The 26,247-nt window shown below is 41.3% G+C and overlaps 1 protein-coding gene across 1 annotated transcript in view; it reads right to left on the bottom strand.

Moving 5' to 3' along the window:
• NCKAP5 (NCK associated protein 5) overlaps positions 1-24,061 on the bottom strand; it is an 873,870-nt gene extending 849,809 nt beyond the window's left edge. Inside the window, 1 exon segment of the mRNA XM_070423100.1 lies at positions 23,955-24,061. The gene's annotated coding sequence lies outside the window, so the exon portion shown is untranslated.
• Between the last annotated feature and the right edge of the window lie 2,186 nt (positions 24,062-26,247).

Below are 26,247 nucleotides of genomic sequence, written 5' to 3'. Positions count from 1 at the left end.
TAGACAAGTAGGTGGCTTCTCAATTTTTGTTATGGTTGCTTAACTTTGTGAATATTCATGATCATTTGCTCCAGGAAAGTGATGGCATCAAGAGGTGTTGCTCCCTGTTCTCCACCACTTCCCTTCCGTCCACACCACCCAGGTTTGCCATCCAGCACACCACACCGCAGTCTCCAGGCAACGAGCTCTGCTCTCCTTTCCTTCCTGGGCACGGCCATGACCAGGGCGGAGCCCTTCACAAACATCCCCTGGGCATCCTTGCACTGTGACTTATTCCATCACTGCTCTTACAGTCCATTTGTTATGTTCTTGTCAGCTCTTAAACGGGCTTAAGCTCTGAAAACTGTAACTCCCAGATACAGCTTCTAGAGCAGCGGTTCTCAACCTGTGGGTCACGACCCCTTTGGCGGTCGAACGACCCTTTCACAGGGGTCGCCTAAGACCATCCTGCATATCAGATATTTACATTACGATTCATAACAATAGCAAAATTGCAGTTATGAAGTAGCAACGAAAATAATTTTATGGTTGGGTCACAACATAAGGAACTGTATTTAAAGGGCCAGAAGGTTGAGAACCACTGTATCTAGAGCAAACCCTCAAGGCTGTCTACTCCTGGGTGGAGTATTGGGACAATGGTTAAAATCAGGGGTTTGGGAGCGATTCGGGTCTGGAGTTATAACATCACATAAGTTAGCTAGTTTCTTTGAGTCTCGATTTTTCTTATTTATAAAATGTAAATCAAAGAGGTGTTTCCACGGGAGAGTACCAACAGCTTTTCTTTGCCCTTTTGATGGTTAAACAGGCACCATGGTGTGAACACAACATTATCTGTCTGACTATATCACAGGTAGGAACAACGTGTTTTTTACATTACAGGGCTGCTATAAGGAGTAAGTAACTCACATGAAGTACTTCGCAAGTACCAAGCACATAGGAAGTGTTCAGGAAACATTAGCTATTACCATTAGCCATATACAATTGCCTTTTTGTATCTGGCAGTTTCACAGGTAATGTTATTTCAGTACAATATAATCACTGCTAACTTCCAGAAATGAACTTCCCATCAACACCAAAACCTCTCATCTTTTGAACTTCATTATGCCCTCAGGCCATCGGCCCTTTCCCATCTCCATTTCCCTGTATCCATCCTAGACCTCCACATCTGCCTCATACGTTCCTTCGTGAAAACATACTTCTTATTTCCTTAAAAATAATCAGTATCTGTTTGTTTTCCTTTGCATGCCCACAGCATGTCTCCTCCCAAGTACTTCATTCGGCCTTTCAACGTAGCGAGGACTCATGAATGCCAGCAGGTGTTTACACGTCTGCCCTTCCCCTAGATCCGTGGTCGGCAAACTGTGGCTCTTGAGCCACATGCAGCTTTTTGGCCCCTTGAGTGTGGCTCTTCCACAAAATACCATGTGCGGGCGAACGTACAGTGCGATTGAAACTTCGTGGCCCATGCGTAGAAGTCAGTTTTTGGCCTTGGCGAGTCTATTTTGAAGAAGTACTGTTGATATTTGGCTCTGTTGACTAATAAGTTTGCCGACCACTGCCTAGATCAGTGGTTCTCAACCTTCTGGCCCTTTAAATGCAGTTCCTCATGTTGTGACCCAACCATAAAATTATTTTCGTTGCTACTTCATAACTGTAATGTTGCTACTGTTATGAATCGTCATGTAAATATCTGATATGCAGGATGGTCTTAGGCGACCCCTGTGAAAAGGTCGTTCAACCGCCAAAGGGGTCGCGACCCACAGATTGAGAACCACTGCCCTAGATTGTTTGCCCTCATGCTGAGCAGCCACAGCTCACTTACCTAGCCATCCCCAACCCCAGTGCTGAGTATTTGGAACAGCTATGTTTATTCAAAATGAAATTAAGTTCCTGAGCAATGAATCTCTTCACAAATAACTTAGGCCTCTTCACACCTACTTAGAATTACTGGTGATTTATAATTTAATAGCTTTGATTTGTACCTTAAATTAAACATTACCATGACTGGAAACTGTAACTCACAGAGAGAAAGGCTGCGATTCCGTTCCTCTTTGATATTAGCTTTGGTATCTCAGATTACTTATTTGGAAAAAATAAATAAATCCCTTTCTCATATTCCTTCAGAATATCTCCGCCTTATTAAAATATACACAAAAAGCTATACATACACATACATACATACCTTTTTCAAAATAAATAAATGAATATATTCTCAAAGTAAAAAGTTAAAATTATATAGAAACCTCTATGGAAAACAGCAAAAGATTCCTCTTCACACACTTCCAATTATATCCTCCTAACTAGGAAAAAAAACTATTAATAATTTGTTGTATCTCTAGAACTGTTTCTGCCCATTTATATACAAGTGTTCATATTTAACTATACAAGGTTTTTGAAACATAAAGCACACCCTATTCTACATATTTTTGACACCTTGATTTTTTTTTCACTTAAGAATATATCAGAGAGGTGTTTCCACGGGAAAGTACCAACAGCTCTGCTTTGCTCTTTTGATGGTTACATGGGCACCATGGTGTGAACAGAACATTATTTGTCTGACTCTGCCCCTGCTGATGGACACTCAGATGCAAGTACTTTTCACTCTTACAAATGATGCCACAGTGTGCGTTATGGAGCATACATAGATGAACTGCTTTTAAAGATAAATAGCTAACGGTCCCCCCCGCCCATTCACTTTTGAATACCACATCCATTTTTCTATTAATCTAAATCACTGATTCCTTCCTGTCACGTCCCAATGATGGCTTATATTTTCAGTTCAGAAAGGCAGAAAATGATGCCTACAAGTTCCCAGAAATGTAATGATCAGCCTTCATAATCAACTTCACATATCAAAGTGTCCCTTGCCAGTATCCACTGTCAAGTTACTCTATGCCAGTGGTCGGCAAACTGCGGCTTGCGAGCCACATGCGGCTCTTTGGCCCCTTGAGTGTGGCTCTTCCACAAAATACCGACTTCTGCGCATGGGCCACGAAGTTTCAATCGCATTGTACATGCGCACCCGCACGTGGTATTTTGTGACTCTTCAGCTCTGTCTGATAAACCTGCTGCCCCGCTCCATTTACCCAGCGAGGTTGGCACTGGGACATTTCAAGTGACATCCCAGGTGTGTGCTATGGCATAAGGGCATGGCTGCCATCAACACTCACTAAGTGTGCACCTACTATACTTAAGGAACAAACTGAGACATTGTGAAATCAAATGTGAGATTGGGTAGCCTCATAAAAACATAAAGTTAGGTCATAGGGAGGGAAGAGGAAGATGTCAATGGTTCAAACACTTATTTTTTAAAAGATTTATAACAGTGTAGGTGTAACCCCAATGATATTGGAGAAAATGGCACAAAAACCTCTCAATCAAGCAGGAAATAATTCTAATTTCTGTGAAGAAGATGAATACCACTAGTTAAAATTCCCCGGGATTATTTTGGTTTGATACAGTGATTTCTAAATTCAATCAGTTGATTTGTAAATCTAAGAGTGCATAAAGAAATAATATTTTTATCAAACTGAAATGGCAGAAACAGAAACCCTGAAACTCATATGCATGCACTCATACGCATAGTACACAACCTGCATATGTGTGCACGCACGCACACAGACAGCACATCTCACCATGCCCACCTGGATCTTTAGACACAGCCAAATACACTCAAAACAAAACCAATGGGCAAAAAAAGAGTACCCCACTGAAAAGAATCTAAGTAAAACATCATTTACAGAAAGGACAAGTAGAGTGAGTCAGGGGACTCATCATTGCCCAGGAGATTATAAATTTTCAAAACAGTAGAACGGGCTTAAAAATAATAGTTAGAGGAGTACAATTTATCAGATTTTCCATAATGACTGCCTCTGTAGCACTCCCCTGGAGGACTCTTCAGCTCTGTCTGATAAACCTGCTGCCCCGCTCCATTTACCCCGCGAGGCTGGCACTAGGACATTTCAAGTGACATCCCAGGTGTGTGCTGTGGCATAAGGGCATGGCTGCCATCCTGAACAGCACATTCACTGGGGCTTTGGAAGGGCAAAGGGCAGTGCCTGATGATTGAGGGGACCCCTTCAGCCCCTCATCTAGAATGTGCCTGTTCACAGAACCAGGAGGCTAAAAAAAGAAAAAGTACACCTCAGTCAAAAGCCATTTCAGAAGATGAAACACTTTGAAAGACACAAAAGGCCTCTTATTCATTCTATAACCTGATCTATGCATTGTACTAGCCTCGAATACTTCAGTCTAGAAAAAACGCAATTCTTTGTTCAATGCTTCAAAAGATAGGAAAGGGGGTACAGGAAGGAGACAAGGAGGGGGAAGGAGAGGAAGGAACACTGTACAAAGCCAGAACCTTTTCTTATCCATCTGACCATCATTCTTTAGTTTGCTGAACACTGTTCCTATACGCTCAAATTGTATAAGCTACGATGAGGACATGAAAAAAGTGTAAGCCAGAATCCATGGTTTAGAAAGTTTTACTGTTGCCAGGGAAACAAGATTCATGTACATTAAAGGATTAGGGAAGAGTATGTTAGCTTTCTGTTTATTTATTTCCAACTTTATTCCCCCCAAGGATTTGTGATTACTTACAAAAATATACACAAAAACAAAATGATAAAATAATTGAGGGAGTAAAGCCAAAAGGGAAAATACAAATAGGAAAATAATAAAATCAGGCTTAAAATTCAATAAAGAAATGTACAATATGCTGTCTAGGCAAGAGATGTTCTACAAATTTGGCTCAAAGTTTTGAGAGCCTTAAGCACAGATTGTAAATTGCACAGGACACTATACACAGAGCTGACTTGTGTAAGAATGAGAGGGTAACTGTTGCCAAACCGAACTTCCCAGTGATATGGTCTGAAAAGGTTTCCAAACATTCAATAATGAACCAGAATTCCTGGGGCCGGCAGAGAGGGAGGGGATGATGGGAAACTGCATTTTTTAAAACCTCCCTGAGGGGATTGTGATGATGTCAGCCCTCATCCTGGGAAGCATAGCTGTAGGGATTTAGAAATGGGGGTTGGGGGAATAACTCCAAAACTCACATTGCAGGAATTATGGAGAATGTGAAACTCAAGGTGGGCCTCTAAGTTTAGATGGAGTTTTGATAGGTGGAGATGAGACTAGAGGAATTCCAAATAGAGATGAGGGCATAAGCCAAAACACAGAGGGAGGAGGCAGAAGTATGCCATGGAGGGAATTGCACCATCCCTAGTCATTCTGGGGTGAAAGCAAAAGGCCCTATCATACTATTTAATCTAGCCCTTAATCCATTCTATTTTAATTAAATCACAAAAATTTAAAAAGCTACATATACAATAAATAAAAGGTAAAACTGAAATAGATATGAGTAGAAATGTACGTATTAGTTGTCTATTGTTGCATAATAAATTACTACAAATTGAGTGCCTTTAAAAAATTTACATTTATATTCCTGGGAGCAGGAATCTGGTAACAGCTTAGCTGGGATCCTCTACTCAAGTCTCAAGGCTGAAATTAAGGTGTCAGTAAGCCTTAGATCTGATCTGAAACTTGGAGTCTTCTTCTGAAATCATGCAGTTGTTGGTGGGATTAATTTCCTTGCATCTGTGGAACTCATAGCAAGTTGCTTTTTCAAGGTCAGTAGAAGAATCTCTGAGACTTCAATTCTCTGACTTCTAAACTTTTTTAAGGAACCTGTCTGGTTAAGTCAGAGCCAACCAATTAACTCAAAGTCAACTGATTAGGGACCTTAATTACATTTTCAAAATTCCTCTTGTTATATAATGTAACCTAATAACAAGAGTGACATTCATCCTATTCCCCAGCCCTGCTCACACTCAAGAGGAGGGAAATCCTACACAAGGTGCGTATACAACAGGACACTGAGATCTTGGAGTCCACCACAGAATTCTGTCTACCACAAAGCACAAAGATGAATCAAAATTGTAAATAAGCAGTTCCAGTCAGGATAGCAGAGTAGGTAAACACTGTGCATGCCTCTTCCCATTACCACTTCAAAATTAACACTAAGTTATAGAACAATCCACCTGGAGAACCATCTGAAGATGAAATGAACAGAAGTCCTATCACCAAAAATATAATGAAGCCAAGTCGAGGCTGCTAGGAGAGCCCAGCCAGTGTGGGTCAGTGTTTGAGGGTCAACCCATGAACCAGGAGGTCACCGGTTTGATTCCCCGTCAGGGCACATGAGGCACATGCACGGGTTTTAGGCTTGATCCCCAGTAGTGGGTATGTGGGAGGCAGCTAATAGATGAATCTCTCTCATTGATGTTTCTAACTCTCTATCCTTCTCCCTTACTCTCTCTAAAATCATTTTTTTAAAAGGGAAAACACAGCTGATAGATGTTTCTCTCTCATCGATGTTTCTATCTCTCTCCCTTCCTCTCTGTAAAAAATCAATATATTAAAAAATAAAAAAATAAAAGGGAAAACAATGCAAATGATTGTCCCATGTAATATTAAAAAAAAAAAAAAAAAGATTGGTAGAAGAGGTGGACATATGAAACTGGCTGGACCCACAACCACATGGGCTGGTAGATAATCGGGAGGGATATCTCAGCTGCAGAAGTCAACCCCAAGGAGAAAGGGGTCCCAACCCTACACCAGGCTCCCCTGCCTGAAGCACCAGTGCTGGGAAGAGGAGCCTCCACAACATCTGGTTGTGAACAACACCAAAGATTCCATCTGTCCACCTGCCGGAAACCCAGGCATTCTCTTAAAGGGCCCACTACAGACTCACTTGCTCAAGGGCACTCACCTTGGACTCAGCAGAGGAAAGGTGGCTCTGGAGGCTCCAGAGATTTACAGGGAGAAACTGAGTTGTGTGTCTTCACGGCAAGGGCTGGAGAGATAGTTGCCATTGTCCCTGTGTTGAGCCCCTCACAGTCAAATCTGAATCTGCATTGGCCTGGTGAACTTTACTTGCTCCACCCTGATGACTCCCTGAGGCCCAGCCCCACCCAACTCGTGTTCCGCCAGAGGCTATTTTGGAGACAGAAAGCCAGCCTTGGCCCCTGCCTTAACCTTTCTTAAAAAACTCTCAAAAGTCCACAGGCCCCAGGCAGGCAGCTGCTGGTCTCAATGTGCCCTATGCCATTCGCTGAATGGACCTGATTCAGTATCTCTGCCAAATCTGAATGTGCATTATCCACTCACCCCACCATGCCTCACCCAATTGCACACTGCCCAAGTCTCTTTCAGCAGCTGAGCATTATGAGCAGCTAGTAAGCAGAGGCAGGCCTAAGGTGCCCTATACATTTTGCTGAGTTGCCCCAGGCCCAGTACTGTAGGCAGCCAGCCTCAGTTCACAGCGAGAGCTCTCCAAGTAACCCAAGTCTAGTCACAGGCAGCGGCTAAACTTTGCTGCACCAGAGCCCCTCCAAAGATGCCACAGAACCAATAAGCCTGGTGGCAAGCTTCAGACCACACAGAGCACCACCTGATTAGCTCTACAAACAGCACATGCAAAGGGTTTTCTCAGCAGGCACCAGAGCCCACTGAGCAAATCACGATCTATGAGGTCAACTCCCGCATGGAAACTTGTACACTGTGGTGGGGGCCAATCCTCAACCTGTGTTCAATCCCACCACTAACATGCCAAGAGCATTAAGACTTAACCACAGCCCGGCCAATGTGGCTCAGCAGATTGAGTGCCATCCCATGCACCAAGAGGTCACTGGTTCAATTCCCAGTCAGGGCACATGCCTGGGTTGTAGGCTCTATCCTCAGTAGAAGGCTTGCAGGAGACAGCCAATCAATGTTTCTATCTCTCTCTCTCTCCTTTCTCCCTCTCCCTTCCCCTCTCTCTAAAAAATATCAATAAAACATTATTTTTAAGACAACTACACTGCGGGCACATACAACCCACACAACAGACATTCCTGTAGCAACTTGTTCAGGGGATCAGGGAGATTGCACCACTGGGTGTCACAAAACACCTGCTATCTAAGTCCACCCTGCAAAGACTGGGAGACAAACTAGATACACTAATACATAGAAACAAAGAGATGCAGCCAAAATGAGGAGACAAAGAAACATACCCCAAATAAAAGAACAGGACAAAACTCAAGAAAAAGAACTAAGCAAAATAGAGGTAAGCAATCTACCAAATAAAGGGTTTAAAACACTGGTGTGGATGTTCAAGAAACTTAGTAAGAAATCTAACAAAAAGATAGTAAGCATAAAATAGAACATAGAAACCTTTACAAAGAACAGTCGAAAATAAATAAAATAACTGAAATGAAGACAACACTAGAAGGAATCAATAGCAGATTAGATGAAGCACAGGATTGAATCAGTAATTTGGAAGACAAGTTGCAGGGGAAAAAAAATTGGAACAGAAAAAAGAAAAAAGAATTTTTAAAAAGAGGATAGTTTAAGGGACCTCTGAAAACACATCAAGTGTACAGACTTTCACATAACAAGGATCCCAGAAGAGGATGAGAGAAAGCAAGTTATTGAGAACCTATTTAAAGAAATAGTAACTGAAAACTTCCTTAACTGGCAAAGGAAATAGGCATACAAGTCCAGAAAGTCCAGGGTCCCAAACAAGATGAACCCAAAAAGACCCACACCAACACACATCTGATCAAAATGGCAAAGGCTAAAGGCAAAGAAAGAATCTCAAAAGCAGCAAGAGAAAGGCAGTTTGTTATCTGTAAGATGATTTCTCAACAGAAACTCTGCAGGCCAGAACAAACTGGCATAAAATATCTAGTGATGAAAAGCAAAGACCTACAACCAAGATTATTCCAGCCATCAGGGCTATCATTTAAAATTGTAGGAGATATAAAGAGCTTTCCCAGACCAAAAAAAAAAAAAAAAAAAAAATGCTAAAGAAGTTCATTACTACCAAACCAGTATTACAAGAAATGTTAAAGGGACTTCTTTAAGAAGAAGGGGTGAGGGGTGGGGGTCGAGAGAAAATAAATATGAATAATAAAATGGCAATAACATTGTACCTATCAATAATCACTTAAATGTAAATAGATTAAGTGCTATAATCAAAAGACATAGGGTAGCTGAATGAATAAGAAAACAAGACCCATACAGATGCTGTCTACAAGAGACTAATTCAGATCAAAAGACACATACAGACTGAAAGTAAAGGGATGGAACAAGATATTTTATGCAAATAGGAAGGAAAAAAAGCTGGGGTAGCCATATTTATATCAAGCAAAACAGACTTTAAAACAAAGACTATAATAAGAGATAAAGAAGGATATTTCATAATAATAAAGAGATTAATCCAACAAGAGGGTATATCTTTGCAAACATTTATGCAACCAACATAGAAGCACCTAAATATATAAAGCAAATACCGATGGACAGAAAGGAAGAGACTGACAGTAATATAGTAATAGTAGGGACTTTACTACTCCATTGACATCAATGGATAGATCTTCCAGACAGAAAATCAATAAGGACACAGCAGCCTTAAATGACACACTAGATCAGATTAATTTAATTGATATTTTCAGAGCATTTCACCACAAAGCTATGGAATGTACATTATTTTCAAGTGCACACGGAACATTTCCCAAGATAGACCATCTGATAGTGCATGAAACAAGTCTCAATAAATTTAAGGAGATTGAAATTATATCAAGCATTTTCTTCATCCACAATGGTATGAAACTAGAAATCAATTACAAGGAAAAAAAAGCTTAAAAACACATGGAGTCTAAATAACATGTTACTTAAAAATGAATGGGTTAACAAGATTAAGAAAGAAATCAAAAACTACTTTGAGGTAAATGAAAATGTAAATCCAATGATCCAGAATATATGAGACACAGCAGATGTATTTATAAGGGGGAAATTCATAGCATTTCAGGCCTACCTTAAGAAACAATAAAATATCTCAAGTAAATAATCTAACCTTACATGTAAATAAAGTTAAATTTTACTATTTGTGACAATATGGATAGAGCAAGAGGATATTATATGCTAGGTGAAATAAGTCAAACTGAGAAAGATAAATGCCATAGGATTTTACTTATATGGAATCTAAAGAACAAAATAAATGAACAAACAAAACAGAAACAGAGTCATAGATACAGAGAACAAACTGATGGTTGCCAGATGGCAGTAAGGGTGGGGGCTGGGCAAAAAAGGTGAAGGGATTAAGAAGTACAGATTGGTAGTCATAAAACTGTCATGGAATGTAAAATACAGCATAAGAAATAGAGTCAGTAATATTATAATCACTATGTATGGTGCTGGGTTGGTACTAGACTTAAAAGGGGAATGTATTTGTAAATAATATAAATGCCTAACCACAATGCTGTATATCTGAACCTAATATAAAATAACACTGAATATTAGATGTAATTGAAAAAAATGTTTTAATTGTCAATAAGCATGACATATGAGCCAACAGAGCACTTGCAATTAAGCATGTAAATTTGGCTCTGAGCTTCCTGGCAGTTGAAGTAAAAAGAAAACATGATCCGAGTTATGAGAAATGGCTAAAGAAATTTTATTTATTCATGATCTGACTATTCCTGGAATTAACTTATGCAAGCTATTTCTCGTGTCTTTACACAGGAATCATTAAATGATACAGCATCAATATAACATAGAAGAAATAAGATAGAGTTAGGTGAAATTTGACCCCAAATAACTCTCTGTCCACGTCATGGGGAATCGGCAATGTTAAAAATGGTGTTCGATGGGGTACTTGCTCAATATGAGGTACCACAGGCTGGTAATTGGGGCACCCATAACAGGTATTAAGCATGAGGAGGCACAATGAGTTATTCCCGGGAAGTGAGAATACTGAACGCAAACATAAACTTAAGTTAGAAACCAGAGGGATCAAATGTGTGGAAGAGATGGGAGCAGAAGTTCACACACTCCATAGCCTCTCACTGTTGAGTGCTATCTGGCCATCTCCCTGGGAGCAGCTTCCCCCTGAGCATCTTACAGGCCTCACTTGATCTCTGGCAGAGCTGATCGAACACCTCTGCTTTGCTTTATGGTTCTCATAATTGGCTCTAAGCATTCAGTAGAGTGAACCATGTCGACCTGTGCTCCACTTGCACTCTAAAATACACCTGTGGTTGCATGCAAACTAACCATTCTTTGTTCCATCTGCTAACATATTATCTCTTTTTATGACCACATCAATTCTACCACTTCCTGCTCAGGCTCATGTAGCTGTCTCCCTTCCTAGACTAGCCTTTGCCCTCACTCACAGAGTCAGCACTGACTGTATTCACTCCTGCTTACTCACAGCTTGTCTCATATCATCTGACCATCTGGTCTATGGCAATGACCTATTTCAATCACTTTCATTCTCAGTTTCTATAGAGATTCTTAGTTTAGGTTTACAAAGCCTATAGATGGGAGAGACCTTGAAAATCCTCCTGCTCACCTTTCTTCTCAATGAAGGCCATCCTGTCACTGTCTGACCACTTCTAGGAACAAGGAACTATTTCATAGGGTCCCAGATTCTTTCTGTGAATTTCCAAATGATCAAGAGTTCTGCCGAATATGGGGCCACACTGCTTCCCTTTAACTTTCATCCTTAAGTAGTAGTGGAAGTTAAGCTGTGTTCTCTCATGTAAATTAAAACATCCCCCTACCTTCACATATTGTTAGTGGTACTATCAATGGGCACGACCACTTTGGAAAAGTGTTGGGCAGTATCTCCTAGTTACCCTGTGATGCAGTAACCACCTACATACACATACTCACACTCAACAGAAATGTGCACGTTTGTTCACCAAGAGACATGTTCTAGAATATTTGTAGCAGCACCATTTGTAATGGCCCCACACTGGAAATATCCAAATACCTCTCAACAGGAGAAAGAATCTATCATGATATCATCTCACAATGGAGCACTATACAGTGGTCATGAAACTTCCACAACTAAACACAATAGAATGGAGGAATCACATAAACAGTCTGAATGACAAAGACTTACATGTGTTGTGTGATTCACTCATATAAAGTACAAAACCAGGCAAAATGATTCTGTGCTACTCAAAGTCCATATGCTGTGTACCATAGGGGTATGAATGAAAGGGACTTGAGTAGGGTTCTGAGGGGCTGGTAATATTTCTTAGTTTGAAAGCCAGTAACATGGACATAATCAGTTTATAAAAAATTATCAAGCTGTGTGCTTAGGTGCCCTTACTTTCTGTACATTAAACTTCACAAAGGTTTTAAAACCTCTTCCTCCTCCAAGTGACCTGAAGAAATAAAATGTATTTAGCCATTTCTAGAATGTTCAAAATCTACTATATACCTTTTAATTTGGCAGAACTCTGGTCATTCATTGGGAAATTAATCATATTGATTGGTTAGTAGTATTTTTAAATGTCCATGTGGGTCCTTTTCTCCAATTTTTGCGATCCCCATAAAGATAAGGAAGAAGCCATAGGCAACAAAATATTAGACATATGTTGTAGCAATATCTTTACTGATACAGCTCCTAGGGCAATTGAAACTAAGGAGAAAATAATCAAATAGGACTACATCAAATAAAAAGCTTCTGCACAGCAAAAGAAAGCATCAACAAAACAACAAGAAAGCCCACTGCATGGGAGAACATATTTGCCAATGTTATCTCTGATAAGGGTTTAATCTCCAAAATTTATAGGGAACTCACACAACTTAACAAAAAGAAGATAAATAATCCAATCAAAAAATGGACAAAGGACCTAAATAGACACTTTTCAAAAGAAGACACACAGAAGGCCATGAAACATATAAAAACATGCTCAAAGTCACTAACCATCTGAGAGATGTAAATCAAAACAACAATGAGGTACCATATCACACCTGTCAGAACAAGCAAGTGCTGGAGAGGATGCAGAGAAAATGGAACCCTAGTGCACTACTGGTGGGGATGTAGACTGGTGTAGCCACTGTGGAGAACAGTATGAAATTTCCTCAAAAAATTAAAAATGAACTTCCATTTGACCCAATAATCCCACTTCTAGGAATATATCCCATGAAAACAGAAACATCGATCAGAAAGGACATATGCACCCCTATGTTCATAGCAGCACAATTTACAATAGCTAAGATTTGGAAACGGCCAAAGTGCCCATCAGCAGATGAGTGGATTAGAAAACTGTGGTACATCTACACAATGGAATACTACGCTGCTGTAAAAAAGAAGTTCTTACCATTTGGATGGACCTGGAGAGCATTATGCTAAGAGAAATGAGCCAGTCAGAGAAAGGTAAATATCACATGATCTCACTCATTTGTGGAATATAATGAACAACATAAGCTGATGAACAAAAATATAATTAGAGTCATAGAAGCATCAAACAGACTGCCCAACCTATGAGGGAAGGTAGGGGGTGAGGGGGAAAGAGATCAACCAAAGGACTTGTATGAATGCATATGAGCATAACCAATGGACACAGACAGGGGGGGCGGGGGTGAGGGCATGTGCTGGGGGTTGGGGGCAGCCGGGGAGTGGTCTATGGGGGAAAAAGGAGACTTACGTAATACTTTAAACAATAAAGAATTTAAATTTAAAAAAAGAGAAGAATTTTTCCTTTGGATTCTCTGGAAGCACATATATTCCATATCCACTATACACTCCCTCCTCTTCCTTAGCAAGTGCAGGTAGAGATCGAATCTACCTGAGGCCTATTTGATAAACCAACCCAAGTATTTTCTTCCTTTTTTATTTTTAATTAAATGATTAATGCTAATTTATATGGTGAAGCCAAATTTTATTTTCCTCTTATAACCTCAGATTGATCTAAAAACTGACCTTTGCCCTGACTTATGAACCCTTTTTAGATGCTTCCAGGTGGAGAGGTGGAGACCATTATTATCCCAAAGATCTGACTCAGAATTTCTTACTTCTGTTCCTCTGGCCTTCATCATCCACAAATTGACCAAATGTCTGAAATCCTTTCTTATAATTTTCTCTTCTCAAGGAAGAAATATACTAATGTGGACAATGAGACAATGAGAAAAAGCATTCTTGTCCATGTAGGGTTAGTGGCATCATCTTACTGATGGACTACACAAAAGGTGAGATACATGGGTAATAGAACACAAACCACATCACGAATGAAAAGAAGGAATTCTTCGTTTGAAATAATGGAATGAAAATAATGCATTTGATGGTGATAAGGCTTCTGGCTGATAACTTATCTTTCCAGAGCAAATATTGCCAAAGAAATCTGCAGCCATTCACGTCACGAATGTTATTTTTTCTCACTGCTTACACACTCATTTGCACACTTGGTATTTGGCATGCTTGGTTACTTCACAAAATTTGCTAAATTTCCCTTTCCCACTTTGCACAGTTTTTCCCTCCAGATAATATTCGTGGACATCAATCATTTCAATGAACAAACAGTAAAGACAGAGCCAGCTTCTTGGCCACATTCATATTCCTGTCTCCCAGCCACCTTTATAACCAATGGTTTTGTGTATACAAGCATAACCCACCCCACCCCAGATATATAGATATATAGATACGTATTTATATACACTGATACAGAAAGACATTTATAGAGAGATAGAGAGAGATATGAAGGAAAGAGAGAATGAAGTTATATATCTGCAAAGATTTTTACCAAGTCCATTGAGGAACTCTCTCTAGAAAATTGAACACACATGTCAGTTCTTTATAAAGATCATACAAAAAAGAGAAGGAAAAGCTAAGAAAGCTCCTCATGCAGAAACTATTTAATCAAAGAGTAGAGGCAATTATAACATCTGTTAATCTTCTGTGGAGGTTCTAATTAAATGCTCTGGAGAAACACCCTTTCAAGGGTGATCCTTTAACATCTGTTGTGAGGACACACAGCACTGTGCAGTGACGAATCACTTCAGCACTTCGGAGAAATGAGACTTCTGGAGATCACAGACCGGCAAAGTCCCCATGCACGCAGCCCAGACCCGTACCGCTGTCCCAGGGAGGGGGTGGCTCCTTTCTGTTATCAGACTGTAGGCAGGATTGCAGGACCAGAAATGGCCTTGGGACTATTTGATCTCCTCCTTCACTTGCAGATGGGGCCATGTGACCCATGTCCTGCAGCTGCTTGTGGCAGGATTTTACAAGCAGGGTCTTTCACTTCTCTGTCCAGATTACACTCTGCTCTGCCATGCTGCTGGCTCCTTTGGCTTCTCTCTTTGTCTTGCAATTTGGATGTGTTATGTGTTTTAACAGATCAGCGTTTAAGTTAATGGAGAGGTGGAAAAACTGAAATAATTCCTTTCTTCTTTAGCTCCCTGTCCACTGAGAAACACTGACCAGCATCACACTCCTCTCCTCTCCGGGGATGAAGGGAAGTGGGTGAGGTAAATGAAGGTAAAGAAGGAGAAGAGCGTAAGAGATGAGAAAATAGAGGGAGAGAAGGAGGAAGAGAAGATTGAGAAATATAAGGAAAGAGAAATAAGGTGGGGTAAGAGAAAAGACAGATGGAGAAGAGTAAGGGAGCAGGAGGAGCTAGGAAAGGTGGTCCAAGGACGCAGAAAAAGTGTATCAAGTTAAAACCCCACCTAAAGGATCTGGACACTTCTTATGCCCACCCTCCTCCATAACCTGGGTCCACTGCACTTCAAACAAGCAGTCCTATACATACTGAGGACCCCAAGATCTGGCAGTTTTGCCAAATAAAATTCAGACATGATAAAGCCAGGGGCACCATGTAAACAGATGCAATGTGTTAAGCAATGAAAATATGTACATATGGTGAGAACATAATAAATGCACTCACAGCCCAGGAGGGGTTTAGAGATGGGCAGCCCCCTTGGTAGTTCTTCTGGGCTGCAAATAGTTGCATGTGCCAAAGTACTGCGTAAATGGGGCTCTTGACATGTGGCCTGGGGATTAAACAAATCCCTATGACCGGGACACACAGAGCTGTCATCAGCCCTCTCATTTCCCTTCAGCAGTCACCTACTTACAAGGTCCCGTAATGCCTTCAAGGATAAGGAGCCAATCATGATGGCAATGGTCACCATGTAATGGGAGTCGATTGCTGTGCAGGCACCCCAGGCACTTCATCTCACTTAACCCTCACGAGGTTACATAATCTGAATATCTGGCTCAAAGTCTTACTGTGCAATCTGGAACAAATTAACCTCTTGGTACCTTGGTTTTCTCTTCTATAAAATGGGATTAATAGTAATGTCTACCTCACAGGGCTACGTTGAGGAGTAAATGAAACATATGTAGAAAGCACAGCAGGGCCAGATACATTGTAGGCACTTCATAAATAGTACCTGAAATTGTTGATATTACTACATTTTATGGACAAGGAACCCAAGTTCAATGAAGCTAAATAACCCACCCAAAATCAATGGAGATCAGAAGGAATGCCAGGTGGACACAAGTTGTGGCTACTTGTTTTCTGTTACTCTATCTGTATTAACTGACGGCACAGATGCAGCCTCGCAGGAACAGGGTATCCAGAAAACCCCTAGCCCGACCTGGGAAACATGAAAGAGCCCATTCCTCAGCTCAGAATCGTTTCCCTTCCCTACTCCCTTGTCCTCATCAACAAAAGAAGAAAAATCTTTATTCTCGTCTTCATTTGTTCTCATGCCTATAGAGCCCTCATCTGACAAATGCTATGAATACTGATGCATTCATGACTGGAAATACACAGGTGCTCACTCACTCCTTGAAAGTTGGGTTAAAAGCAATAGCATGCCTTTATGCCTTGAGTCCGCGGGCATTTTGAATGCCATAAGATTTGAATGTCATCAGTTGACTTGTAAAAAGGAATGTTTTCATACATGTAAAAATGGAGAGGAAAGTACAAAATTAAAGTCAGAAAACTTGCTTATATCCATCATTTACCAAATATTTTATCATTTGCCAGCCACTGTTCTAGGTGCTAAGACTACAATATTAAACAAGATAGGCACAGGCTCTGCCTTCATAGAGCTTACAGCCTAGATGGGAAGATGTTCTTGATCAAATGGATACCATATATTTAATTATACTAATGAGAAGTGCGATAAAACAAGTACCTGAAGCTACTATAGTATATAACAAGTAGGGATAGGGAAGCTCTTCTGAGGAAGGGTCATTTAGGCTGGGGATGCCGGGACAGGGAGGGTAGACTTCCTCAGGAGGAGAGATTGCTGAGTAGGACGGCTGAAAACGGGTGAGTAGTCAGAGAACAGCTCTGCACTAAGCCACTGAATGAATTTTGGAAAGTCAGCTCAGCTCCCCGCGGCTCTGTTTCCTTCACTGGACAATGAACACGATGGGTCTGAATCAATGGCACCCTTAGAGTGAGAAGATTCTGGTCCAGGTGCAGGGAACAGACACCCATCTTTGTTGAGAATGGGGCTCCCACAAAAGCAGGATGCAAGTATAAACTGTTCCTAGGACAGGAGACACACCATTTCTTTCCTGCATGTATTCCACAGCCAATGCTAGTTTCCCAAAAGGCTGAGACAGGGCTCCAACACCAAAAGAAATGTCATGTATAGATTTTGTGGCTTGGTATGCAAAGTTTGGTTAATGGGCTATTACTGGTCTATCTGAATTCTCCAATCCCCCGCTATGGAAACAATGAAAATGAAAAGCTAAGACTTTTAATTTCTCCAGCTAGAGAGAAATGCAATGCACTTTAAAAAATCACTTTGGAAGTTTTCTTAATCAGGTGTCTTACAAACAATGGCTTCTTAACTGTTACAATTGGTTGGGTATGTGAGTTTACTCAGTTTAACAAGGCCCTCTACTGGCAATTTCTAAAAACACAGTCTCTTTCAAATTGCTAGCAAATAAACTCTTTTAACTTCTAGTAATAAAGTATCTCACAGTCCTGATTATATAGGTCTGCGCTGAAAAACGAAAAGAAAATCAGAAAGGGAAGAACCATGTGTCAGTTTGAGTGAGATAGTCATTTACTTATTCATGAAGTAGCATTTCATGAGGTGTCATTTGCTTTCTTCTAATGAAGTTACTCTAGATGCCAAAGGTACTCACACATAAAAGATATTCCTTACATTAACATATATCAAGTAGCCCTAGCCAGTTTGGCTCAGTGGATAGAGCGTCGGCCTGGGGACTGAAGGGTCCTGGGTTTGATTCCGGTCGGGGGCACATGCCCAGGTTGCGGGCTCAGTCCCCAGTGAGGGGCTTGCAGGAGGCAGCCAATCAGTGATTCCCTCTCATCATTGATGTTTCTATCTCTCTCTTCCTCTCCCTTCCTCTCTGAAGTCAATAAAAATATATTAAAAAATATATCAAGTATTCATGGAACCATAAAACCAAATTATGAATGTTATTTACCAAACGATAAACCATATCATTCCTGTCTCTTTATCCACATACAAGTAATTGACTGGAGTGAGAATAGAAGAAATATTGAAGACAGGCCTTTAAAGCTGCTTCTGATATGGCACAACTAATAACTAACTTCTGCTTGACAACTAAAAAAAAAAAAACCCACCAGTATATGGCCCTTTGAGAATTTATTAGTATAATAAGAATGTTTTAAAAATAAGTTGTCACTGACACATTTGTCAAGTTGTTGAAAGGAATGGGAAAGGTTAACTACAGATTCCTAGAAACAAGTACATTTTTTAAATGAGGCAATCAAAAAATGTATAAGTAACTTTAGGAAAAACATTTTTAACTATAATCAACAATAAAGGATGTGACTCAATAGTAAACACTTACAATCATGATAAAAATAAATAATAAATATACATTTATTCAACAATGGTGATATAGTTCATTGGAGAACAGGGAAGGCATAGGAGGTTTAAGAAATATATGTGGTAATCTACCAGAATAGGAAGTAAACAAATACATTGACATTATAAATAGATATTAAAACATTGTTTAGAAATATCTCCAAAAAAGTGGCAGAAAGAGTAGAAAAGCCGCTGAGGATGAGGCCTGGGGCTGGGAGGGGGAGCGCGGCTCCAGGGACTGCACCATGTATATATCCGCAATGTCTACAAAATTGCATGTATATAAAATTTAGCACTATCATTCAGAGTTATACCAAATGATATGTGCATGTATGTAATTATATGTGACATATAGTTATATGTTTATATAAACATTTTAGTACTACTTGGTTTTCTAAACTGTGAGCATGTATCATTTGATTTTTTAGGTTTCTAAAGCTGACAGCAGAACCATTTGGAATATGCCTTTTGGGCTGACCTAGACCAGTGCTGTTTCCAGATCCAATTTGCCAAAAGAAGCAAGTACCCTTCATGGAGCAGCTTGTCGGACGTGCATCCTGACAGTAACACTGTCCCCACATTTCAGAACTAACAGTCCTGCTTTCAACACCATAATGTCCATCTGCCTTATTATTGGAGCTTATATTCCAAAATGGGCTTGGGACTTTCCTTTTGAACTCAGTCCAATGGGTTCCATAGTGCATCCAAATTCTACTCAAAGGCATCAGTAACGCAGAAAGAGGCGGGATCTTTTCTCCTGCTCTGAAATACCAAGATTCATTGATGTAACTACTGGGAAGTACCTTGGGTAACTGAGACTTTAAACCAACACGACACACTTCATTGGAGGAGTATGTATTGGGGCATAGTAAATGCTGTGGGTAATGTTCTATGTATCTAAGAGATTTATTATTTCATCTATAAAGAGAGCACAATTGAGAATCTAAAATCCCAAAGGCATTAAACTGTGTAGAATTAGAGAAGAGGAGAAAAATAAGGCTGTAGGGTAGTTTGTGTTTAACTGGTTCTAGGAACTTGCCAGTCTTCAGTCTCAACTATTCTGGCTATTTAAAAGCACTATCACAAAATACCATTTTTTTTTTTAAGGATCAATCACATGACCAACCAGTATTTCTTTTCTTTTCTTTTTTTTTTTCTTTTTTTTTTTTTTTTTTACCTAAATCCTCTGGATTACACTCCTGACCAAGCTGAACTCAGTCTACTAACACCCAGATCAAGAATGCAGATAATCCTGAGGGTCAGCTGTAAACCTGGGCTTGCCTGCAAGGGGATTCATACCTGAAGTTAAGAGAAAAACAAAAATACCAAAGAACTGGGCATGGGCTTTAGACAATTCTGAAAAACTAGAAAATGTGAATCCCCAGTCCAACTAGTTGGCACCTAGAAGTGTTCATTAGATTTCCTGGTCTGACAGAACACTCCGTTCAGGGGAAAACTAAGTCCCATCGTGGCAAAGCTCATGAGAAATATTGCCTTCTACATCCAGAGAGCAGTGCAATGAAAAGTCAAGAGTATGAGCTCAGAGTTCAAATCCTGCCTCTCCCTCTTACCACCCATGTAACCTTTGCGCATGACTCTGCCATCCTGAACCTCAGTATCTTTGCCTGGAGGATGAGTATAATGAGATAGCACATGCAAAGAACTTAGAAGTGTGCCTGATATGCAGTAATCATTCAATAGTGATTATGGGGAAGAAAACAGTTTACATTTTCTCTGAGAGCGACTATCAAGCATGCATTCATACATTTTTTTTCATGATTTAGTGGGAACTCTGTGCCAGGTGCTGAGCTATGCATGAGATTAGCAATTTGGCAAGGGCCTGGTGGATAAATTAGGTGGATAGAGAATGCCACAGGCAGGAGTATAAAGGCATACAGGTGCTAAAGAACGTACAAGCCCAACATGTTCAGGTTACAGAAAGCATGTCTGGTAGCTCAGCCAGTAATTCCAGTCCAAATCATCTGAGGAATTTGTTAACTATTTCTGGGTCTGACTCTCACCTTGTAGATGCTGATCCACTAAATCTGCGTTGGGATATGGGCATCTGCAAGGTAAATAGTAATGTCAACAGCTAACAATCATTAGTACTAAATTATGCCTGGTATTTAAGTGTTTTGGCTATAATAATTTATTTAATCCCTCCTCCCCCCAGATCCTTATAAGATGGGCACTCTTATTATCCACATTTTAAAAATGAAAGCTTGAAACAGATAAGTACATTAACCAGACCGTAAAGCCAGCAAGTGGTGGAGGCAGCCCTTGAGCCCATGCAGTCAGGTTCCAGTCCAAGTCTGCAATCACTATGGGGTGCTGCCCCTCCATCTTCCAGGGAAGGTTCAGTTGAGCTGTCGGGACAGGAGCCTCCAGAACAGATGTATAACAGGAAGTCCATCCAGTGAGTGGAGGGAGATGAGCCAGCGGAGGTTGGCAAGCAACACATCAGCATAGTCTTGTTTGCATATAAGGAGTCTGGCACTGAGAGCTTTCAACCACAGAATTTAAAGCCACTTATGTCATATTTTTAACAGCCAAGTGCTGGGGCCTAGGTGTCTGATGTAGGCAATGAGATATTTAAGATTAACAACTGATTCTATTTATTTAGTATTATACATTGAACAACTACTCTATATCAGGTGCAGTGAATATAGGAAGTGATTAAAACATAGCCCTTGCCCTAGCTCAGTGGTTCTCAACCTTGGCTGCACATTAGAATCACCTGGGAATCTTTTTAAAATCCTGATTTCTGGGCCTCATCCTCCGGAAATTCTGTTTCTTTGTTACTAATGTTTTGGCCCCATCCCATAACAAAGAAACAGAATTTCCGGAGGATGAGGCCCAGAAATCAGGATTTTAAAAAGATTCCCAGGTGATTCTAATGTGCAGCCAAGGTTGAGAACCACTGCCCTAGCTGGTTTGGCACAGTGGAGAGAGCGTCAGCCTATGGACTGAAAGGTCCTGGGTTTGATTCTGGTCAAGGGCACATGCCCAGGTTTAGGCTTGATCCCCAGTAGGGGGCATGCAGGAGGCAGCCAATCAATGATTCTCATCATTGATGTTTCTATCTCTCTCTTCCTCACCCTTCCTCTCTGAAATCAATAAAAACATATTTTTTAAAAAACAGCCCTTGTTTGCAATGGAAAGAGATATTTGAGGATCCAAAGGAAGACATCAGCACTTCGAACTGGAGAGTCCAGAGGCGTCTCACATGCGTGGGGAAGGCAGGTTCCAGAGAGAAAAGGAATGCAGGGTGTGAATCCAGTTGAATGTCAGAACCTGAGGTCTAGACTGCAGTGTGAGAATGAGGGGGTAGGAGGAATCAATGAGAAAGTGAAAAGAGGGTTCTATGGACAAGAGGGTCCCGAAAGAGGAGTCAGAAACACAGGTGAGGTCAGTGAGAAGAGGTCTGAGATGTGAAAGTAAAGCCGAAGCACAAAATGTCAGAGCTGGGAACCACCTTCAATCTCTCAACCTGTACCTGATGCAAAATGCCTTCCCCACGTCCCACCTGCGGGAACCACCTGGCTTGCCTTTCAGCCATCAACTGTAAGATAATCACAGTCATATGGGCCCTCTGGTGAAAACAATGAGGGACAGAGACACTCAGAGGCATTCTCGGAGCCAAAGACAACACAGGAATGTTCTCTCTTTGCAGGACCACTTTCCTACACCTTCACACAAGCCCTGCTCCTATAAGAATCCCTGCTCCTACAAGAAGGCCTCCTAACCACGCGTGGGTCCCATTTCTTCTCTAACCCCTCAGAACTGAGCCGTGAAATGCATGCCCACAGGAGCACAGGGATTTGGTGTCTAGCTGCAGCTCGGTCACCGTCTTGCCCAGTGACTTTGGACAAATTATTTCCCTTCCTTGTGCCTGAGGTTTTCTTCTGTAAAAAGATTAAGCTTTGAGTAATATTTTGAAAACTGCTTTAGCAGCAAATCCCTTATTTTAAATGAAAATTCACAAAAAAAGCACTGAGCTGTAATCCATAAACCATATCCAAGCAGCGCGTGCTCTGATGGAAAATTTGGAGCTGACAAACACGCAACAAGTGGCGCACCTTGTACCCCCTGGAAAGCCTTTCTGGCGCTGGGTGCTTGCAGCTCCTGAGACCAGAGGAAAAGAGAAAGGCAGTGAGGGCTGTCGCTGCTTTCCTGGGCTGGTGATGGATCCCCTGAACTGAGGGGCAGGCCAGGCCCCCAGGAGTGAGTCATGGGGTTCGCGTGCAGGAGGTAACAGGCTAACAGCCACTTCTTGCCAATCTGTGCGCACAGCTGTCAGCTCTAGGAGGCAGGAATCAGCCCGGATTTGCTACTGGCTATGAGGGGCTGGACCGCAGGCGCTGAGGAGCAAACCCAGCATCTTGAAGCACGTACTAGACTAGAAAGACAAACTCACAGGGCTCTTAAGCAGAACTTCCGAGTGGCCAGGTGGCCCAGCCTGGCCGCAATAAGAGGGAGCCGGTCCAGGCTGGCACACACTGACAGCATTCTTCCTAGGCCCCCCAAAATATCCGAAGAGTTTAAAAGAGACAGAAGGAAAGTGAAAGGGAAGATGTGGATCTTGACTCCCGACCTCACTGCATGTCAAAGTTTGCTTTTTTTCAGTAGTTCGTGACTTCAGGTTCCTAATTCAGAGAAAAGTCAGAACAGTGAACATTTCTCAGGATACTCAAGTAAAAAAAAAATGTTCATATATATAAAAGGTTTCCATTCAAAACACTTTTCTATCCTTTAACTTCCCCGAGAATGAATGAGCTTGGCTGTGTGTGCGCTTGGGGAGAGGGTGTGGGCAGGAGGAAACAAGATACTGTAAACAACAGTCACATACTAGAAACCTATAAACCACAGAAAGGATCAGAGACAAAACGCGCGTTTCCCCTCCAGCACCCCAGTTCACTGAAAATTAGTCTTTACAGGTTTCTATTAAACTTCTTAAGTCAACCTAATAGTTTTTTGTATGGTTGGTTGCTTTTTATTTTTTAAAAAAATGTCCAACCTCCCTGCAGAGGCAAATAATTAAGGACTCAGCACTATCTCGTTATCATCGCTGCCCCGTGCCTGTTCTCAGACTCTCAGACACAAGGAGTCCCGTGCACCTCACAGCAACCTCAGCCCCTGTAATTACTCGGAACAAATGCATACTTGTGGTGGCAGCCAGAGCCTGTAGACATACGTAAACATCATTATCTCACTTTAAAAGGAAAGCAAGCTGTATAAAGAAGAAACACTGTTACCAGAGTTAAAAAAAAAAAAAATCCCAACAGTCTTACTTGCAGTTAGCGCTTCAGTCAACACATATCACAGCCCTGGAGACAAGACACAGGCACTGCAACACGCTCTCCAGCTAAAACTTTCCTCCCGAGTTATCCTCTGTTTATTTTTGAAGCATTAAAAGGCCGCGCTAGGAGGACGCGCTGTTTTCCTGACCGTCCCAAGCAGCAGCAAAGTCCTGCAGGGAATGCAGAGCGAGTTTGCGGAGACGGCTCCCTCCTTGCGGCTCCGCGGTTGCTCCGAGCTTGTAAATACAAGCTCCGTGGACAAAGTCCCAAATGACATCACTGGCAGCTGCTTATTGTTGAGTCTTTATTAACTGACTGTCAAAAAAAAAAAAAAAAGGAGGGGGTGGGGAGCAAGAGTATCTTTTCTACGGCGCAAGTCGGCGTCTTGGCGTGGATTCCAGCGACACATGCGTTAATAATCCCATTGACTCCAATTTTCAAGAGCCTGGCTTCTCGCAGGTCAGACCTTTCTCCGAGAAGCGGAGAAGCCCCTGTCATTCACACCGGGTACACGAAGGCTGCAGGGGAGGCCTGAAGCCGGAAGCCCTATCAGGTTGTTCACCCACCTGTTAACAGTCAGCTTCAGAGTTCGGTGATTCGTGAATACACGGATATTAGTTATGTCTTATGTTGCCAAACAACTTTTACTGGGCTGTGTGTACCTGGCTAACATTTTTTCTAGATGGACGGTTCTGGGTTGTAGCTCCTTTTAGATGTACTCTAAAGTTTACCTTGGGGTAGAAGGAAGGGCTGTTTGAAGCCACAAAATGTTGTGTGTGTGTGTGTATGCAAGCAGGCAGGTCGTTTCCTGGGAAAAGTGCTGGAAGCCTTCTTCAGATTCTCAAAATTTGAATGACCTACCTGTACCAGCCCCATCACGTCCCCCAAAAAACAAAACAGAAAAGGAAAAAACAAACAAACAAACAAAAAAACCTTCTGCTAAGTATCTCTAATAACCTCAAGGACTACTATAAACCCCATCCGCTTCCAACCAGCAAATTAAAAGTGGGCACTTTCGCCCTATTTTCCACCCTCGTGGAATCTCTTCCTCCGTCGCTGATTCCTACTTGCATTTCAGAGTTATCTACCGCCCACCGCCGGCCCCACCTGAGGATCCGCCGTCCCGCAGCCTCTGCCTGAAGCTCCAACACTGGACTCCACTGTTTCCCTTCCTTCCTCTGAACTTCCACAATGATGCTGACTATTTATATTTGCTGCTTTTTATATACTGACTTGTATTTTTAGCTTGTTTTTTAGCCATCTGTGTCTGTCTTCCCAACTCAATGTGAAAGGTCTTTGAGGGCAAACACTGTGCTGTAAGTGTAATTTGTTTATACCCGAATCGCCTGCCATCGTGAATCTTAAGCAGCAATACGGGGAGGAGGGCGCTGAGGGGGGAGCCAGGAACAAGGTTAGTGGGCCCATGGAATGAAGTGTATATTTAGATTAAATATTCTCCCTGCCTTTGGAAACAGTGATGTCACATCTTATTACAGTGGAGGCTCACTGCATATCCCAACATTATTTTCTCAAAGAGCAGTGATTGATTATTGATTTGGAAGCGTACCAAGACCTGCCAATCTGCCACTTCATGGAAGAATCAGTTAAAGACGGTGCATATCTTGCTTCACAAATGGGTTTTAAAAATCGACACAATATTTATGAAAAGCAAATGAGAAGTACCTAACTATTTTACAAGTACAATCCTTAGACCAAGCAGTTCCACTTTTCAGAGTGACGCCACAAATATGCTCACAAAAGAGCCCGAGGATGTAAGCTCAAGAATGGTACTTGCAACATTATTTGTAAACCATTAGAGTAGAGGTAGCGTAAATATTCATCAATATGAGAAAAGGTAAATTACACAAATTGTGGCACATGTATAGTATATGACACTTAGAAGGAGTTGAAAAAGTTGAGGTAACTGCATGTACTGGCACAAGAAGAGCTACATAGCTGCTTGTTGAATGGATAAAACAAATTGCAGTACAGGCTGTAGCATATGCTGGGAGGAGTTACACAAATTATTAACAGTGGTGATCCTTGGAGAGGGAGACAGAGGAACCTTCAGTTCTGTATAGTTTGACTTTTTTTTTTCAATGAGCATGTGCCCCTTTTGTTATTAAAAATAACAATAAAGGGGGCTGGGTGAAGAGGGAAATGGGTGGGGGAAATAGGAGACATCTGTCATACTGTCAACAATAAAAAAATAAACTTAAAAATAATAATAAAAGTAAATGATCATACAATTTTCATAATAACCCACAAGGAGAATCTTAGCTAT

Source organism: Myotis yumanensis, unplaced genomic scaffold (genome assembly GCF_028538775.1).
Source record: "Myotis yumanensis isolate MYYU_CA2020_CCGP unplaced genomic scaffold, mMyoYum1.0.hap1 SCAF_8, whole genome shotgun sequence".
Taxonomy (NCBI): Eukaryota; Metazoa; Chordata; class Mammalia; order Chiroptera; family Vespertilionidae; genus Myotis; species Myotis yumanensis.
Note: the sequence above shows the minus strand (reverse complement) of the source record. Positions and strands in the feature narration are given on the sequence as shown.